Raw genomic sequence first — 19,903 nt, 5'->3', positions numbered from 1 at the left:
AACAGCCAATCAGTGACCTGGCATGCAATTACAGAAGAATTTTTCTTCTGGCATCAAGGTACAGAGATAAAGCTTGCCTTGTGTAGTGGTGAAAATGTGCTTTCTCCCTCTCCTTGGGAATCCTGGTCAAATGCAAGCACTGGTAGATACCAGATTTAACTAGGTATATAATGTCATCACCTGCATGTTATACTCCATCCTTTGAATGAGTAAGGACAGGGCAAGAGTTAATTATTGCACACTGGTCAGAATGGCCATCATCAAAAAAAAAGTCTGCAAAGAATAAATGCTGGAGAGGGTGTGGAGAAAAGGGAACCCTCCTACACTATTGGTGGGAATGTAAATTGGTGCAGCCACTATGGAGAACAGTCTGGAGGTTCCTTAAAAAACTAAAAATAGAGTTACCATATGATCCTGTAATCTCACTCCTGGGCATATATCCAGAGAAAACTCTTAACACCCCAATGTTCATAGCAGCAGTGTTTACAATACCAAAGACATGGAAGCAACCTAAATGTCCGTTGACAGGGTAAAGAATATATAACAATATATAATAATACCTATATATATATATACCAGTAAATATATATATATATATAACAGAATATTACTCAGCTGTAAAATAGAATGAAATAATGCCATTTGCAGCAAAATGGTTGGACCTAGAGATTATCATACTAAGTGAAGTAAGTCAGAGAAAGACAAATATCATGTGATATCACTTATATGTGGAATCTAAAATATGATACAAATGAACTTATTTACAAAACAGAAATAGACTTACAGACATACAAAACAAACTTATGGTTACCAAAGGGGAAAGGGGGAGGGAGGGAGGGATAAATTAGGGGTTTGAGATTAACAGACATACATTACTATATATAAAATAGATAAACAACAAAGACCTACTATATAGCACAGGGAACTATATTCAATATCTTGTTAACCTATAATGAAGGTTATAATAAAGAAGAATCTGAAAAAGAATGTATATAATATGCATATATAACTGAATCACTTTCCTGTACATCTGAAATTAACACAACATTGTAAATCAACTCTACTTCAATAAAAAATTAATTTTAAAAAAGATTTAATTATTTGACTTTCAGAAGTGAATACAAAGATGACCCAGCCCTTCAGTAAGGCCAGACAGTCACTGGTGATCACAGGTAATGACCAGGGATCTGTGGGGTCATGTGCCTGTGCTCAGCGTAAGGTGAAGGTCTGACCTCAGCCTCAGGCTTGAGGATACACTGTAGGTCATTATCATTATTTAGACTTTTTCAGGATGCATTACTTGTTGCATGTTTCTGTTGCCACTTGCAAATTTAACCATTATTTCTTTGCTTGTTCAGCAAAGAAATTACTATCAGAAAATGATTAGAAATGACAACACTGAGTTGGATCGTGCTCTTTGCCTGCCCATCCTGATGGTACAATTTTGATCTTTTCTTCACAAGATTATCCAGATATGTGTAACCAGAAAGCTACCATAACCTTTTGTTAAGGTCCCCAGTGACCTCTGTCCTGCTAACTGGAATGATTAGTTCTCAGTGTCCATTTTACTGGGCTTGTTTGACAGCATTTGACACTACGAATGATTCCTTTCCTCTTGTTCTTTATTTTCCTTGACCATTTTAATCACTTGTTTTCTGTTGTGGGTTTTAAGCTCTTAACTTTTATACTAGATCCATCAACATCTTATATGGCCACTGGGGTTGCATGAAAAGAACATTTTAACATCCTCCTTAAACTCAATTTTCCATTTTGTGTTTATTGCTGTTAAGTTATGCTATTATGTAAATGTAATTCTGTCCCCTTAGGTCAGTCCTTAGGAAATTTTTGCTAAATTTGAAAGTGACTGTAGAAATTGGTTTTTTGTTTTGTTTTGTTTTTTTTATTTTTTTGCGGTACGCGGGCCTCTCACTGTTGTGGCCTCTCCCGTTGCGGAGCACAGGCTCTGGACGCGCAGGCTCAGCGGCCATGGCTCACGGGCCCAGCTGCTCCGCGGCATGTGGGATCCTCCCGGACCGGGGCATGAACCCGTGTCCCCTGCATCGGCAGGCGGACTCTCAACCACTGCGCCACCAGGGAAGCCCGAAATTGGGTTTTTAAAATATTCCTCTGTCTTCTGCTTTATCATTGTGTCTTAATTCTTCAGAACTAAGAACCTACTTAGTAACACTCACCACTGGTTTGTGTGCATCTAGCTTCTGTGTGATTTACAAAAGCGTGCCTGGTTAAAACTAGTCTGCATTCCAGACACCTCATCAATTAAGATGAGCTTTCCTCCTTTATTTTTTTACCTTGTAGTTTTCATAATATTTTGTTTAATTATTTTTCCCCTTTGATGTAGAATCTACTTCTTTGTCTTAAACTTCGTAACTTATTCCCACTTATTTCTCTAGTTCATCTGCTTCCAGATCTCCTTATTTCTTCTTGGGATCTGTAATTTGAGACTTCTTTGATAATTTTTTTAATATGTAGTCTCATACTTTTAAAATGTTTTTCTTCTCCCCAGCCAGCTTGCCCCACTGTTCTCGTGGTGATATTTCCACTTATTTTAGCTTTGCCTTAGTCTGAGGAGGATGGTCCAAGTTGATTCTTATCTTCTCATTGTGTATTTAAATCGTATCTATTCTTTTCAGTGCCGGCTTATGAAGCCTATTTTGGTCTCCAAAGTTTAAAAAGCTGACGAGTAGGCATGGTTCTCATTCCTGTCTCAACCGAGAAACTGGAAAGGGCAGACGGAACATGGTGCATCGACTTCTACTTCGTTACTTCCGTTTACGTGAAAGCCCCTTGCAATCCGGTGTTTACTCACATCATCCAGTGAATCCGCTCTGTGAAAATTCCCTCATGGCTTCCTCTGGTCCTTTTAGCAGTTATTTCCTCACCTCCTGCCTACCTGAAGCTCTCTACCCTCATCGATTTTTTCCCCCAGACTTCCCTCCTGCTCCTCTTTTTCTTTTTGGACTAATTTGTGGGCTTCTTTTCCTTTGCCTTCTCTAATCCTTCCTCTTCTCCAGGGCTCTGTCCTTGCTCCTGTTTTTTTTGTTTGTTTGTTTTTTCATTATGCATTATCTTCCTGGGCAAACTCATCTACTCATATTCATTTAACTACCTCCACTATTTTGTGCAGTTTCTTCTGCCTTGAATGTTCCCCTCTCTCTCCCTGTTCTTTTCATCCTTCAAAACTCCTCTTAGTTATTCCTTCCTCCAGTAGGGTTTTCTTCAGTCCATAAATTGGACCAACTGTCCCCTCCCCCACCTGTAACACTTGGGGATGCCATTATCATACCACAAATTACATTATAATGAAATTATCTGTGATCTCCTTGAGGGTAGGAACTATATTTGTATCCTTGTGCCTAATAACAGAACTCAAGAGCTTCCTGTGAGGCTTGCTTTTCTCTAAATGCGACATAATCTTCTTCATCAGCTATCTGAGATTGCATTTCAGCTCAAGAAAAATTTGTAAAAATTATACTCCAGATCACATTTTCTTTTGTTAATTTTCTGTGGATCTCTGATAGGGTATCATTTGCAAACTAAACCCCCTATCCACTTCCTAGTTCTACCAAGGCCGCTATCATATATTTATGTGGCATAGCTGTGGTTTGACTTCAACCATCACCCATATGCCAATGACTCCTAAATCCTTTTTTGTAGCCCTGACTGCTGTCCTAATCTGATTGTTTTTGTACATCTTACCCCTTGTATGCAAGTGTTTCTTGTCCTCATGGTACAGGGTTCCTAGTGCTGTGAGGTCTCCAACACCCAGGACATGTCATTCAGGGTTGATGAGGAGGAAAACTACTCTCTGATTTCTCATTTGGATGTAGTGTGTAGGTTTAGGGAGGGGAGCAAAGGGGTGCTGGTTAGGTTAGCATAGAATGAAGTAGCAGAATGAAAAGGTGGCTCTATCAGTTTCCTATGGCTGCTGTAACAAAGCACCACAAACTTAGAGACTCAAAGCAACACAAATTTATTCTTTCATAGTTCCGGAGGTCAGAAGTCTGAAATCAGTTCTGTGGGCTAAAGTCAAAATGTCAGCAGGGCCGGTTCCTCCTGGAGGCTCTGTCTGAGGGGAGAATCCATTTCCTTGCCGTTTTCAGCTTCTAGAGGCTGTTGGAATTCCTTGGCTCCTGACTGTGTCACTCCAACCTCTGCTTTCACTGCCTTCTCCCTTGACTCTGACCCTCCTGCCTCCGTCCCATGAGGACCCTTGTAACTACACTCGCCCTATCTGAATGATGCAGGATAACCTCCCCATCTCAAGATCCTTAGTTTAATCATATTGGCAATGTCCCTTTTGCCATATAAGATAACACCTACAGGTGCTGGGGATTAGGACATATTTGAGGGGCCATGATTCAGCCTACAGCAGTGGTCCGGGGTCAGGGTGGGGATACAAGCAAAAGTCTCGCCACTTCTAGTGGATGGAGATCCAGAATCATTGATTTTTAGCAGGTGTGAGGGTCAACGGGTGTGTCTGTGTGTGTGTGTGTGTGTGTGTGTGTGTGTGTGTGTGTGTGTGATGGAAGAAAAAGTGTTGCTATTAATACTGTTTCTAGGTAATAGAAAATTAACAGTGCCAAGGGGAAAAATTCTAGATAGCTTTTTTGTGTAAAAGTAAACCTTAGAGTCGTTTATATGAACTGCCTCTGATTTATGCCTAAATATCTGACAGCAAAATAATATTTTCTAACTAATTAACTTGTCAGATTATCATTTAAGTTTTGTTTTTAGCTCTTTTTTAAAAATATTTATTTATTTATTTTTGGCTGTGTTGGGTCTTCGTTTCTGTGCGAGGGCTTTCTCTAGTTGTGGCGAGCGGGGGCCGCTCTTCATCGCGGTGAGTGGGCCTCTCACTATCGCGGCCTCTCTTGTTGCGGAGCACAGGCTCCAGACACGCAGTCTCAGTAGTTGTGGCTCACGGGCCCAGTTGCTCCGCGGCACGTGGGATCTTCCCAGACCAGGGCTCGAACCCCTGTCCCCTGTATTAGCAGGCAGATTCTCAACCACTGTGCCACCAGGGAAGCCCTAAGTTTTGTTTTATTACAGTATGTTCAGGTGTCTGCTTCCCACCTGAACAAAGTAGGAGGTGTTGTCAGTAGCTCTGATGAGCTCTCCTCTTAATGGGACTTTGAGCCTGGGCTTCAGGACTCCGAGCAGAGGAAGAGGGAGATGTTTATAACATGCTTGTTTCTCTTGCATCCCTTTTTCTTTAAAAGGCGGTGTAGTTAAGGGAAATGACTGGTTAATGAAAAAAAGTGGAAAGAAATTCCTTCATTTGAGAAGCTTGATAGCCATATAAAATGCATGTACATCGAAGCAGAAGGTCTGCTAACAAGGCAAATGGGATTAAGGGGATCATTGGAAGATGTCTTAGTTTGATTTCCCCTCCAGAAGCAAATTTTGAGGCAGGCATTTGAGTAGGCAAATAGGGATGTGTTTACTTTAGACTGTCTCTGGGAGTTGCTTAAGGAGGACAGCTGGGCATTTATCCATCCAGTCTCGTTCTCCCCTGGCTGAGAACCATCCTGGAGCTTTTGTCCCCTGTGCTTCCTGGCTGCACATGCAGACTGTAGGGCCTCAGCACTGGGGAAGGACTGGAGGCAGAAAGTTGGAAGATACCTAGGAGAGCACTGTCAGCCCCAGGGGAGTCTGCACCCCCTCCACCAGTCCTCCAGTTGCAGCAGAAAGCAGAGTGGCAGGCAGGATGTAACGTAGGGTGCCAAAGGAAAGACCTCTACTCTAGCCTATGATGGCATCTGTCTATCAAGAAAAAGATACTGAGTGTTCCTAATAGAACAGGCTTGGCATACCCATTAATATAGCTGTCACCTCCCAAAGCCTCTGTTCCCTCATGTGTGAAATAAGAGCAATGATTCCTCCTTTTTAGGACTGTTACGTGAAATAAAAGAGATAACGTATGTGACATGTTCTGCATGGGACCTGCCTGTACCCACAAATGAGAGGAGCTGTGCTAAAAAGAAAAAAGAGACAGCAAAAACCAACCAAACAAAAACAGAAGAAAGAGAAAGGAAAGAAAGAGGAAGAAAAGAAAGATCATTAATTGTTATGTGAGACATCTGTTAGGAGATACAGTCATGCATGTTCGTATTTCTTGCCAAATAATGTTTGTGACTGTTTCACAGCTCAGGGCATAGAGTCACACACGTTTCACTCAAGTCCCCGGCCCTGAGTTCTTTCTGCTCCCCGACTCCGCTTTCCATTTTTCTGGCAGAGTTTCTGACTTCAGATGCACACAGGGTGCTTTAGGACCAGCAGCATGACCCAGCCAGCCTTGTGGACAAGGGCCCAGCCCAGCTCTAAGGGAGGAGTTCTGGCTTCTTACCCAAACCTCAGGTAACAGAGATGCTCTAGGTCATCGACCAGGTTCTCATGTAAGGTCCAAATCACCACTAGGTAGTAAATGCCCTTTTCGCCTTGGGGTGGACATTCGCTTGTTCACTGATCCTTGGAATACAGATAGTACTGAAGCTCCCGTGGGCCGGCTGACCCCAAGACCCATAAAGAAAGTTGGTGGAATGATCCACGCTGATTTCAGGCTCAGTGATGCCAGAAACACTGATGCTGGGGGCACAACCTGCTCCTGATTATATGACACTGATAAGGAGCTTCCAGTTCAGAAGGCCAAGTCACTGGCAAAACCTGCAAAAAAGGAGTTGTACAAGCTTTGCAGTAGAAACAAATAAAGGCTGCCAGACCAGCCGTGTCACCACTTCCCTGGAATAGGAAAAGCTGAAGCCATGGCCAGAGCACTTGACGTCCTGGCTGCAGAGGGACACACCCGTGCCCCACACATGCACATGGGTGCTGATGAAGGAGGATTTGGACACAGCTATTTTCATGACTGTCTCAGAGAGAAGATGTAGAGCCAAGACTCCATAAAGCTCCAGTGGGATCCATGTTGCTAATCGTCTTGCTGCACAGCTTCCCTTGTGTGCCTTGTGGGAGGCGGCACGTTTTGATGAGTCTGGATCAGGAGACCCGAGCTCTCCTGACTGATTAAAGCAGGAGCATGGACTCTTTTCTGCTTCCTCTTGTGGTGACACGAGACGAAGAGGGCCCTCTGATGACGGGAATAGGGCGGACATGGAGGAGGGAAAGGCACAGGATCTACCCTGAGCTCGGATGCTTGAGGCACCCTAGCCTTGGGCTTCCTTGGTCACGTGTTTTAGTAAGATTTTTCAAAGGAGACTTTAACTACAGTGGGTTAAGAGCACTGTCTCTTTCCACTGTGATTGCCTTTACCCTCACGTGGAGGGGTGTTGGCATAGCCAGAGGCATTTTGGGGATCAGTCAGGGGAAGCTGAGTTGGGGACACATTTTATATGGGCTTAATAAGATATATTTATGCGATTTTACAGTCACTTCCATATATACGTGTATCTGGTAGTCAATTACTAAACATATGTTATTATGCTAAGCTATTTTTCAGTTATTAAAATTTGTAATTTCTATAATATACTTTTCTTATTCTAAAAAATATCCCCATTTATATTTAATTTTGTTTTATAATTTGTACTTATTTAAAAAGGGCTTCTAATTGTGTAAGCTCAGACACCACAAACCTGGATCTGCCCTCCTACACCCCCCATACAAGGAAACACCCGTCCCTCCCTCGCTCCCTCCCTCCCTTCTTTCCCTCCTTCCTTCGCCTCTCCTCCTCCTTTTTCTTTTAGAGCCTATGGCGTTACAATATTTACCTGACTTTCTGATTTCTCGCTCCTATTTCACTTTCTCATAGAATCGAGGGGAAAACGTTTCCTGTATATAAGAGATTAAATAAGATTTTAAAGAATGGTTTGACAACCCAACCACCATGTAAAATGCTGTTCCCATAAAAGAGTGTGCCCTGTGTTATAAACTGCCAACTCAGAAGGACCTTCTGGATGATCCGTGCCCTACACGGTCTGGCCTCTGCTCTCTGTTCTAGCTCATTCCCTACCCTCCTCTGAGGACACCCTGCAGGCCTGCCCTTTGAAGTCAGGCCCCCAGGCCACATTATCTTCCACAGCCCTTTGTTTCTGCATTTAATATTCCTTGCTTGGCTTCTCTTTATTCTTCTTTTACTAAGAATGCTAACAAACAAAGTGGTCAGGTTTCTTAATCCCAAGTGGGTAACAAATAGCATGTTACTATCCAGGGAAAAGTTTCAAGAGGCAGTCAGACTGAAAATTGCAAGAAATAAAGTCTCCAAAGTGAATAAAGAGACAGGAAAAAAATCAAACACAGAAAACTAAAATAATAATACAGTGTTCTGTGTCTGTAATATAGGCCCATTTCCTTTCGGAGCAAACAGGTGTTTACATTTCAAAGTGCATGAGGGCAACATGGGATCAGTCATATTCATGTGACTAACATGGGCATTTGGTATACAAAGTGCAGAAAATGTGAAAAATTTTCATCCAAGGTATATATTCTAAAGTTTTTTTTTTTTTACAGAATCTCTCTGGTGCAGGAGGCTTACATAATTCTTCAGTAATGTTGATCAAACAACATGGTATTTTATTAAATTGAATCTGGGGGAAGTGTGGCATTATGGTTATGACTGAGATTTGATGTCAGACAAGCCTGGTCATAGTTCTGGTTCTTCCACCTAATTAGCTATGGACCCCTCTGAGCTTCATTTTCCTTGTATAAAATGTGGATCATCGTCTACCTCGTAAGATCCTGGAGAGATTGTCTATTTCTTAATTCTTATCTGCTAAGGATTCATAGAACAGTTGCCGTGTGAAGCTTTTTGCAGGATCATTTTCCAGTCGGTTCCTGGCTCGTCATTCAATTTGTAGCCCAGCGTTGCAAGAGTATAGCACTTTGTCAGCTGCTTCGGCATTAATAGACATGAAAATACTTGTTAAAATATTTTCCTTGTTTTTTTAGGTTTGTTTTCTTTGATGTGTTTTCTTATGGGAATAATGGGAGAATAAGTTGCACTCAGAATAAAATCCAAACTCCCTTTGGGCCCTGCCTACCTCAGTCAGCTCACCTATGCCCTTCTGAGCTAAGCTCAGACACTTAACGTCTGTAAACGTCAGAGTCCTCATTTTTAAAGTGGGAATGGGCACCCATAGAGATGGTTCTGTTGATTAAATTGGATAACTCCTGTAGGGAGCTTAGCTCAGTACCTGCACGTGGTCAGTGTTCGAGAAAAATTCTTTCCTGAGAGTCCCTGTAAACCACATTCATCTTTAATCAGATCCTGTGGTCATAGAGAGCTTTGGATGTGACTAACAGAAATAAACGGCAATTACTGACTGGAGCCTGAAAAAAATAGCTTATAGAACTGAGGGAAGAGCTGACTGAGGGAAGAGGCCTTGGGGGCCTGCAGGAACCAGGGCAACTGAGGGTCTTCAAAGCAAGAACAAGTGAGTAAACCATCCTGTGAGGTGCTGCACTGCTGACTGCACAGCCTCTTGTCCTGTCGCCCCTGAATGCCCACGAGGGAGGTTCAGATGGCCCAGCTCGGGTTTGGGCCCTCCCCCGTGGTAAGAAGAGTGAAGTCTGGGGTTGGCCGCCCCACCGAAGCCTTGAGAACAGGACACTGGACAGACAAAACTACCTATTGTTCTCCACAGACCTATAGCTGGGTGTTTCTGAAGACCTGCTAAGCCACTTTCTCTCAACTGACTTCTCAACTTCCTCTTTGTCAAAATTTAATTGCCTTTTATAAGAACTCAACTTCATTTCCTCCCATCTTTCTAGACAGTCATTCCTTTTTCTGAGTAACTTCTATGTTTATTCACTCATACATTCATTTAGTAAACAGATATTTACTGAGCAACTACTAGGTGTCAGTTTCTCTTCTGGGGGCTGGTTTACCTCAGTGAACCCAAGAAATCAAGGACATACCTGAGTTGGGGGGGGCAGACAACCAAACAGAAACAAATAAATAGATGACATCAAGTGGCAACAGGGCTAATGACAAATCACTAATGAGAACGACCATAAGACAGGGAAAGGAAGGAGTGAGGAGTGTGTGGAGGTGCTGTTCAGATCAGGTATGCATGTTTGGATGAGTCTGTCATTCAACTGCTCCCATTCTGATTAGTTTATTTGCTTACTTGTCTGTCATAAGTGACTAGCTGGCTTGCCCTGTCTAGCCGGTGAGCCCCTTAGGGGTGAAGTCATGTCATTCATTTCTAGGGCTAGCCCCTGCCTCACTGTGGATGCTAAATTAGTGTTTGTTGAATGAATGGATAAACACACACCCCTTATGTGTGGCTATTGGATGACTGTATTTTTCTGCTTGTGAGCCAGCCAGCCTTTCTCCCAAGAGGGGCATCGCAGGTGGCCTGGAATTCCTGCACTCGTCAGTTCTCTGTTGTTGACTGACCAGTTAGCTGAATAAGACATTTCTCTAACCCCCTATTTAGTGGATCTCTCTTCTCTGGAATCAGGTTGGTTTCTTTGTGCTATTATTGTTTTTATTTTCTCATAACGTGCTTTTTGAATTTACGACCAGGTCTGAGAAAGAAATGAGAAAAATGTCTATTCCTCACAACTTGAGCCCCAGAGTCATGGCACCAGAATGAATCATGGCATCTGAAGGAAGCTCAGGAGAGCACCTAGCCCAAGTGAGGTTGTGCCGTGAGAAACAGGGGCAATAGCAATGGTCCTTTGAGGGAAACTGGATTCCTATTAAATCTGCTGCCTCCATACTTAACGTCCATGTTTCCTGAAGTGGAAAGTACTAAATTAATCCTCATTTAAGTACTCAGTCTAAAAGTAGAAAACAAGACAATGAAGTGCTTTAAAATATATTTATTAAACATTTGTGTAAAGTAGAGCCAGTGTTGACTGCACGATGTTCAGACGTGGCTTCCACCCTAGCAGGATTCATGGCTTTTTACTTCAGACCAGTGAACGGACTGCCATTGACACAGCTCTCTGGTTGTGATGGTAGCTGGGTTTATAAATGGTCAGCTGTGCTGTGAATATATTTAGCTTATGCTAAGTGCCGCTGAGAGGATGAACATCATCTGTTTCCAGCTGAATTGTGTTTTGGAGCACGGTACATTTTTTTCTAAATGAATAAATATTAAGCCTTTTTCACTTCCAGAGGAAAGTTAGGGTTAGATGCTGAAATTCAAATTACTAGACTTACTAAATCAAATTAAAATGAAATGTAAAAAGCCATTTGATTCTATTTATAAGTACTTGTCAGGATACACTGCTCAGTGAAAATGCCATGTTTTGGGTAAACAATTAGATACCAACACTAAGATCAGAAACCATTTCATTCGCTGTTAGCATGAATGGATGGAATGGCTGACTGACCAGGTAGTTAGAAATAATGGTTAAATGGTGTTGGTAACTGTACAATATCTTCATATAACATTTAAAACCTTTTAAAGCAGTTTTTATCCAAATGTTTTCAGACTTTCATATCATAGACCTTGAAGTTTGTGGATGCAAACCAAAATATATACGGTGACTATTTTAAACGCTGTCACCATTAGAAAAGGATTCACTTCAGCCTTCTGAAAAAGCTGATTTGGCTGGCCGTATGCATTTGTTCATAAACAATAAACTTCCTGATAGAGATCTTAAAGGAAAAGTTAAGAACCAACTTGAAATGGATGTCAAAAGGGATTTTAGAGTGATTACATACATTCTCGGAGTATAGAGATCTAGTGATGCTAAGTGACTGCTCCAAAGTTAGCCCCCTGCTAACTAACGGCCACACTGGGGTTAGACCCCAGGATTCCTGACTTCCACACCTGTGTTCTTTCCACCTTATCCCCTTGTCTCCCTGACGTGATCGTTTGAATTAGCAAGATATGCATGTAGTCTACAAAATTTCTCTGTATCTGTTTCAATGACATCAGCTATTATATAAACAATGCATATATGCCCTGTGGATTATTTACACCTGCTTTCCCATGTGTCCTTGCCCCTCCCACCCCACCTGCATCATTTTCTTATCAATCTCTGAGAAAAAATAGGTAAGATAGGCTGTTTCAGTGTGCCTCTGTGAGCAAATCAATGAGACTTGTCCAATGGCATAGAGAACAGGCAGAGCTTTGATAGCTCTTGGGTGGTGTCCTCTTCTCCTGGTCTCACCCAGCTGACTTGGATGCCAGCGACAGGCTTGGTTTTTAATGGCCTGTCCACTCTGACACTAAAGAAAGCCTTTGGGGCCCTATGTCTGGTCAGCTCTGGTAAACTGCTTATTTATTCACCTTGACACTTTAACTCAGCATCTGTGTTTTGTTTTGTTTCCAGTAAAATCTGAAGCTCTGGAACAGGGTGAACTATATATATTTTAAAATGTAAAACACTGTGAATTCATTTGACTTAATCCCACATCTTAACAGTGGAAAAGCCTAAAATATCACTTTTCAAATTGTAATGCGCTTATATGTTAACAAAGTAACTATGAGATAAAGGAAAATATACAAAAACCATTTCACAGATTTTTTGTTTTAGTTAAAAAAAATCATGCTTGGAAAGATTACATTATATTAAGCCAAAATATCTTTTAAATATCTGTATTATTAAAATGTACAGATTATTGCAGTAAGAAAAAATTAAGAATCTGTCTTACATCAGAACTCTTATATTGCCAGAACTAAAAATAGCATAATAACAATTATTTATGGTACATCCAGAGGTTCAGTATTGCCTGAGGGTCCTTACCACTGAAATATATCGCCTCTAACTATGTTCAAAGGGACAGATCTCTTAACTCTTTGGTAAAGTTCCTAGTTTTGCTTTAACTGTGTTCAGTTCCCTGTTAAATGCTTGGAGGAATATGAGTCCTTGGTTTATTGACTGAGATGCATTTTGCAATGATTAGTACAACATCAAATACACAGAAATTGGTGGAATATTATTTTTTTCTAACATGTCAGTTGGAACATCTTTTCTTCTCGAATTACTCCAATTGATTCTTTTTAATAAAAAGGATTTTTAGAAACCCCCAAATTCTGCATTTCTTGGTATTTATTCCTAATACAGGTAACACTCTGATATTTAAGAATTAAATGATATGAGTTGGGAATTTTTTTTCTTTTTTTACAGATCTCCCAAGAGGGCTTTGACCCTGTTGATAGTTTTGAAACTGTAGTAGGTAGACTAATTAGATTAGTCTAAAAACTAGTGTTCCCAGAGTTCTAAAATACACTTTTTCTCAAAGAGAGGTTATAAATGCAAGAAACACAATCTGAGAGACCATGCCCTCCCCATGTCCATTGGCGTTGGGATTCAGCAGACCACACCCCCTTCCTCCTAGCCTTCTCAGTCAGACACACTGAGCCGCACTCCTCACAGGCTCCCTCCCTTACAGCCTCCTCCTGGCTAACAACTTTGATCATTCCTTTCTTCTGAACTATGAATCTAACCAATACATTACTCTCACTTATTGACCTATTTATCGTGATTTCTTATTGTTACATTATGACACTGTGTCTGCTAATTCTTTTTGGAATGTACCTAAACTTTGATACATCTAAAAGGAGGCTCATTTGGTGCTTGTTCTGAAGTGCAAAATGAAGACCCGTGTTCCTGACTGTCCCTTCCCTTGGATCTGTATTCTCTTCCAAGGAGTTTATAAATATCAAGAGGTCAATGCCAGACTCCCCATTTCTGCCTCTGATGCCTTTTCTAGGCAAGTCCTTTCTGGAGAGCTCTACCTCTACCCCACTTGCACTCCCTTCCCCAAAGGGGTTATTGATAACTAAGGCCAAGTCGTGGGATGCCTCGCAGAGTTCTGCCAGTAAATATGTGGGGATAAATGACCTTTAAAAAATCCTTTAAGATTTTTTCATTCAACATATTTATTTTGCCTGTTTTCTTTTAGATCATCTCAGCTTTGGTCCCTGGGAACCACCCACTAGCGACAGTCATAAAGTAAGTATACATTTTAAATTTTCTTTCAGTCGCTGTAAATGGAAATCTCAGTTTTGTTCAGTGGTTTTCACCAGAGACAGTTTCATTCAAATATTTTATCAGTGAATAGTAGTATAATAAATGGGAGTTTGGGGGCTTCCCTGGTGGCACAGTGGTTAAGAATCCACCTGCCAATGCAGGGCACACGGGTTCGAGCCCTGGTCCGGGAAGATCCCACATGCCGCGGAGCAACTAAGCCCATGAGCCACAACTGCTGAGCCTGCACTCTATAGCCCGCAAGCCACAACTATTGAGCCCGTGTGCCTAGAGCCTGTGCTCCACAACAAAGACAAGCCACCACAATGAGAAGCCTGCTCACCACAACGAAGAGTAGCCCCCGCTCACCACAACTAGAGAAAGCCCGCACGTAGCAGCGAAGACCCAATGCAGCCAAAAATAAATAAATAAATTTATGGAAAAATAATGGGAGTTTCATATACAGGAAAGATAATAAACCCTCTCTTTAAAATTTGTGAAAAGGATAATGGATAGAAATTAACTAAATAAGGCACTGCTTATCACTCTTGAATATTGCCCATAGCATAATAAAGTATATCTGCAGCCACCTAGTGGAGTGTTTTTTATGTACCATCTTCATCCCAGGCAGCTGCCAGAGTCCTCTCAAGGGGCACATTACAACAGCTTCTTCCATTTTAAATTGGGCCATAGTCCAAGAAGTATCTCAAATGGTATTAAGCACCAATTAACATCTAGCAGAGAGTTTAGCACCTAATGGGCACATAATAGAAATTTGTTGGAGGATGAATGGGTGGATTAATTAATTCATCAATTTTATACTCTTTGAGGTCCTCACTAGTGTGAGGCAATGTGGTGTACTGGTTAGTGCCCCAAATCTGGAGCCAGGTTCTTGGGTTCAGGTCCTGGCTCTGTCACTTACTAGCTTCATGACTTTTGTCACAGGTCCAAACCTTTCAGTGCCCGGGGCTTTCCATCCACAAATTGGGCTAATTAAAACTACCTCTCTTGTTGTTGTTGTTGTTATGAGGTTGTTACAAGAATTAGATGAGTGAGTATTTACAAAATGCTTAAAATAATGCCTGGCATGTGGTAATCTCTATAAAATGTTTGTTGAATAAATTAAAATATATTAAACATATAGGGATATTTTGAGGTTCCAGATTTAGAGATTGAAAAACTGGTTTAGCCTAGAAGCAATAATGCTCTAGTAGCAATAAATATATCTACCACTCAAATCCTGGTTTCAATATTATTTCCCAATAAAAAGAACCAGAGAAGTGGCTGATTGAGGATTGGGGCAAGAAATATGCAAAATGAGCCTGGAGTATCTTATAGTGCCAGAAAGTACTAAAAGAAAAAAGGTAAAACAAAATCTCGTAATGATGACTGTGACACAATGTATGTTGAAAGGATATAGGAGCCAACTAAAAGTTCTCCCAGTGGCCAAAATTGGAACAATTTGAACCACAAGGTAAATAACTAGTATTGAGGTATAACCCCAATCTGATAACTATCTATTCTGATATAAATAAATGATTGGATAAATATATGAGGAAAATAGACAAATCTCTTATGCAGAAAAATTCCAAATAATGTATGTAGATACTCTGCTTTATGGGAGGTAAAGCATAACTCCGGATGGGGCTGCACAGAGTTTCTTTCTTCCAAAGAGCACAGTATGGAAAGGGAGTGAGATTTTTTTAAAAAAATGAGTAACTTACCATAGAGAAACCTGACAAACACTACCTCAAGCCAGGTAGTCAAGGTTAACATTAACAGAGATATGCCATATTGATAGTAGGTATCCTTCACATCATGTGAGATGAGAATGGCATTTGACCTCTGTGATCTTCCTCCCAAAACATATTACCCCAGTCTAATCATGAGAAAAACATAAGAGAAATTTCAATAGAGGTGCATCCTACAAAACACCTGAATAGTCCTCAAAACTGCCAAGGTCATCAAAAACAAAGAAGGTCTGAGAAACTGTCACAACCAAGAGAAGCCTAAGTCAACTGGCCAGCTAACTGTAAGGTGGTATCTTGGATGGGATCCTGGAACAGAAAAAGGACATTAGGAAGAGACTAAGGAAATGTGAATAAAGTATGGAGTTTAGTTCATAAACATGTATCAATATTTGTTCACTAATTGTGAAAGATGTACCACCCTAATGTAAGATGTAATAACAGTGGAAACTGGGAGCGGGGTATACACGAATTCTCTGTTCTAGCTTCACAATAATTCTGCAAATCTGAAACTTTCAAAACTAAAAACTTTATTCTAAAAAATAATGAAGTATGCACGTTAAAAAAAAAAACTGGTTTGAAGGTATACTCTCCAATTTTCAAGTGCCAAGATAATAGTTTTTTGAAAAATGTTGAGTTCAGCTAATTTATGTTTTGAGACTCATACATGGAGAATTATATTCTGCATTAAAGTTTTTGTTTGTTTGTTTGGTTTTTTTGCGTTACGCGGGCCTCTCACTGTTGTGACCTCTCCCGTTGTGGAGCGCAGGCTCCGGACGCGCAGGCTCAGCGGCCATGGCTCACGGGCCCAGCCGCTCCGCGGCATGTGGGATCCTCCCGGACCAGGGCACGAACCCGTGTCCCCTGCATCGGCAGGCGGACTCTCAACCACTGCGCCACCAGGGAAGCCCTGCATTAAAGTTTTGAATTGGACAGAGGTGTACACATCTATAAAGCTTTAGGTTATATTTCTGCTGTCCTCAAACGAAGGAAGAAAATAGCACTGGCAACACAAACCTTTTTTGCAAGAATAAATGTTATTGGAGTTCGAAGTGGATTGTCAAATTTAACAGCATAACAAATTTAGTGGCGTAAAACAACATGTAACCGTTACCCTGCAGTTTCTGTGGATTGGGAATCTGGGTGTATCTTACCTGGGTCCTCCGCTTAGGGTCTCATAAGGGTATAATCAAGATGTTGGCTGGGTTGTGTTCCTTTTTGGAGCCCGATTTTATTTTCTTCTAGGTCCACGTAGTTGTTGGTGGGATTCACTTGAGGTTGTAGGACTGAGGCCTCTTGTTTTCTTGCTGGCTGTCACCTGCGGTGCTCTCACCTCCCAGGTATCACTCAGGGTTCCTTGCCATGTGGCTGATTGCTTCTCACAGGCCTTGTCACAACGTGGCAGCTGACTTCAAAGCCAGCAGGAGAATCTCTGACCCCAGTCTGCTAGGACGGAGACTTACATAGTGTAACCTAAGCAAGGGAGTGACTATCCCCTATGGCTTTGCAGTATTCTCTTGGCTTGGGAGCAAGTCACAAGTTGTGCCTGCACTCAAGGGGAGGGGATCATCCTAGGGCGTGTCTCACTGGGCAGTCACGTTAGGGTGTGTCCACTACAACAGGAGAGTTTTGAAACCGACACAGGCAGCTGGGCATAGAGGATCAAACCAAATAAAAGGAGAACAAATCAGAAATGCTTGCTTGTTGCCTTCAAGCAAACTACAACTCGAAGTAACAAATAAGTTTCATCCCACCCATCCACACACAAATACACAACATTTTATTGAACTTGGATGAATATTTTTAAACTCTGAGGAGTATTTGAAGATGAAGGAGTCAGAGAAATATATTTGGAGATAGCTCATAAATACATCACCATTTTCCCCATTAGGGTGTTTTTTTTTCCTTTTCTGTGAAGAAATTTGCACAAAAATATGTTCTCAGTGGGAACAACATTTATGCCCTCTCATTATAAAAGTCCAAATAATATCTCATTTTTAACATATTGTAACTTAATTTTTTTCATTTTTGAGACTGTTTAGTTTTTTATACTTAACGTTTTTACACTCTGCCTACTAATAATTATTAATAGGATGATACTGTTTAATTTATACATTTTACATGATGCTTATAAATTTGTATATTTTAAATGTATTAAATATCCATTTTCACTGATTTCTTTTTATGGGTTCTGAATCCTTTTCTTATAAAGTAGTAAATACAGGAATTCTGCTATTGTCATTTTGCTCCAGTTTTGTAATCACCACCCAGACTTTCAGGAACACAATTTTTTTTTTTTTTTTTTTCTGATTGCTCCTTATAAGACCAAAATGTCCCAGAAATCCTAACATTTAGTCATTGGAACTGCATTTGCCAAGCTGCTGCTTGCATCTGGAAATAAAGCACAAGTACCCTTTGTTAGACCCTGCGTCTGAATTGTGGGTTTGGATAATGTGTTCACTGTCTGTGCATCTCCATGGAGGTTAATACAAACCTATTAGCAGATTGAACCAGAGACCTTTGCAGTTTGTCTCAGATATACAGCCACCTTAAAGAAAACAAGCAACTTGTGGAAATGAAGCTCATTAGCCGCCAAGTTGACATGAAAAGAAAATATGTATTGCAATAATTTAGTTAAGAAACTCAAAGGAGAAATGATTTCTTGTGCCTCCTCCTCCCTTACCCTTCACCCTTTTTCTAGTCTTTTTCTGCCTGTATTTTTCTGCTCACTCACAAGTAAGCCTTAGGTTGCAGCTATTGGTTCTCTTATGCCAAGGGGTGCAAAGGGTTGTTATTCAGAATAGTGAAAACATAATCACTTGTAGCTATTGGTAAAATAGCTCATGTAGCAAATAAAGGTCAAAGCTTGCTTGCTTCCTTCCTTTCTTCCTTGGAGATGTTTTCTTTGTAGGAATTAAATAAAGGGAACTTTTTAAAAAAATACAAGATAAGTTAGATTAAATAGAAGTAACCTTTCCTGCTTAGGAAGGAAGGATTAAGTGAAATCCCAGAAGAAGAGCATTTGTCTTTGGCTGGAAGGTCACAGCATAAAGCATTCTTATCAGAGCTGAATCCAGGGGAATGTCTTGGAATTTGCCAATGTTGTTGGCCTGTGGTGATCATCAGATCTCTTCCTCCTGGTTTTAAAGGGGTTTAGTCTTGCCTAATGATTTCATCAGTTTTATTCACCATGTACCTTAATATATAAATCTGTTATTTTCACCTATTACTGAAATTCTGGGTTTTTTAATAGTACGATTGGAGCAACCATTCGATCTTTTTATCGAAAGACCTGAGTTTAATTTGAAGTAGTATATATTCTAAATAGTATCTCTGTACATTATATCTGTCTTCAGATTTTGTTTCTAGACCATCTTAACATCATTTTGCATCATGGTGATCAAATCGGAGCTGGATTTCTTTGTTTGGGAGTACCGAGGTAGCAATTCGTTGTCACCTGGGTCTTCTTTTGGCATAAGACAGGCATTCACCAACTCATTCATCATATCTCTTTATTTGGTACTGTCCTTGGGGTCCTGTGTCCCCAGTGATGCCCACACCACCTCCTCCCACACTGAGCTCTCCTTTTCCTGAGTTTCCTATCACACGTGTATTCTGTTCTTGGTCATTCCTGTCTTGTCTTATTTACCCATTCTTTGCTAGGGATAGTTTTTCTCCCCAAAGAGACTGTTAGCACTTTGAGGGCAAGGATTCTGCCTCTTGTCTTTTGCGCCTTCACAAAGCTCAGGCTCCTCAGAACTTGATGACTACCTGTCACCCTGCCCAATGTCTCCTACTCTTACACCTGATCAAAACAGTGTTTCCTCAGATCGAGACTTATGTACGCTCCATTTGGCTCGCCCTGTGCTGGGGACCACAGAAGTGGGGTCAGCCAAGCAAAACGATCACTCCTGACTTTGGGACCTCTCATCCTCCTCTGAGGACCACTTTGCTATTCCCAGATCCCAGGCTCCTTTGTAGGCATCTCTCCTGTGACTCATTCTCTGAGGCCCTGATGTCACTGAGGTCTCAGCTGAGTATGACACTACTAGGACAATCTTGTTCTAATAGAGAAATCGTGAAAACCAGAAAGACTTCAAGACCCAAAGTAATGTATCTCCAATGGTGAAATTCCAGACACTGTGATAAGCAACAGTGAAGATACTTTTAACCCATCCTTGTCTGGCCTCCCTTAAATAACACCACACAGGGAGATTCCTACTCTGCTTGCTTACAGGTGTACCTGCATA

The 19,903-nt window shown here is 41.1% G+C and overlaps 1 protein-coding gene across 2 annotated transcripts in view; it reads left to right on the top strand.

Annotated features, from left to right (window-relative positions):
- NCALD (neurocalcin delta) overlaps window positions 1-19,903 on the top strand; it is a 293,215-nt gene that overhangs the window by 95,805 nt on the left and 177,507 nt on the right. Inside the window, exon 2 of one of the 2 annotated variants that reach the window (XM_073794644.1) lies at window positions 13,841-13,890. The gene's annotated coding sequence lies outside the window, so the exon portion shown is untranslated. Of the gene's footprint in view, window positions 1-13,840; window positions 13,891-19,903 lie in introns of those variants that run through there. The other variant, XM_019925040.3, reaches the window with a different exon arrangement.

Source organism: Tursiops truncatus, chromosome 17 (assembly GCF_011762595.2).
Source record: "Tursiops truncatus isolate mTurTru1 chromosome 17, mTurTru1.mat.Y, whole genome shotgun sequence".
NCBI lineage: Eukaryota > Metazoa > Chordata > Mammalia > Artiodactyla > Delphinidae > Tursiops > Tursiops truncatus.
Note: the sequence above shows the minus strand (reverse complement) of the source record. Positions and strands in the feature narration are given on the sequence as shown.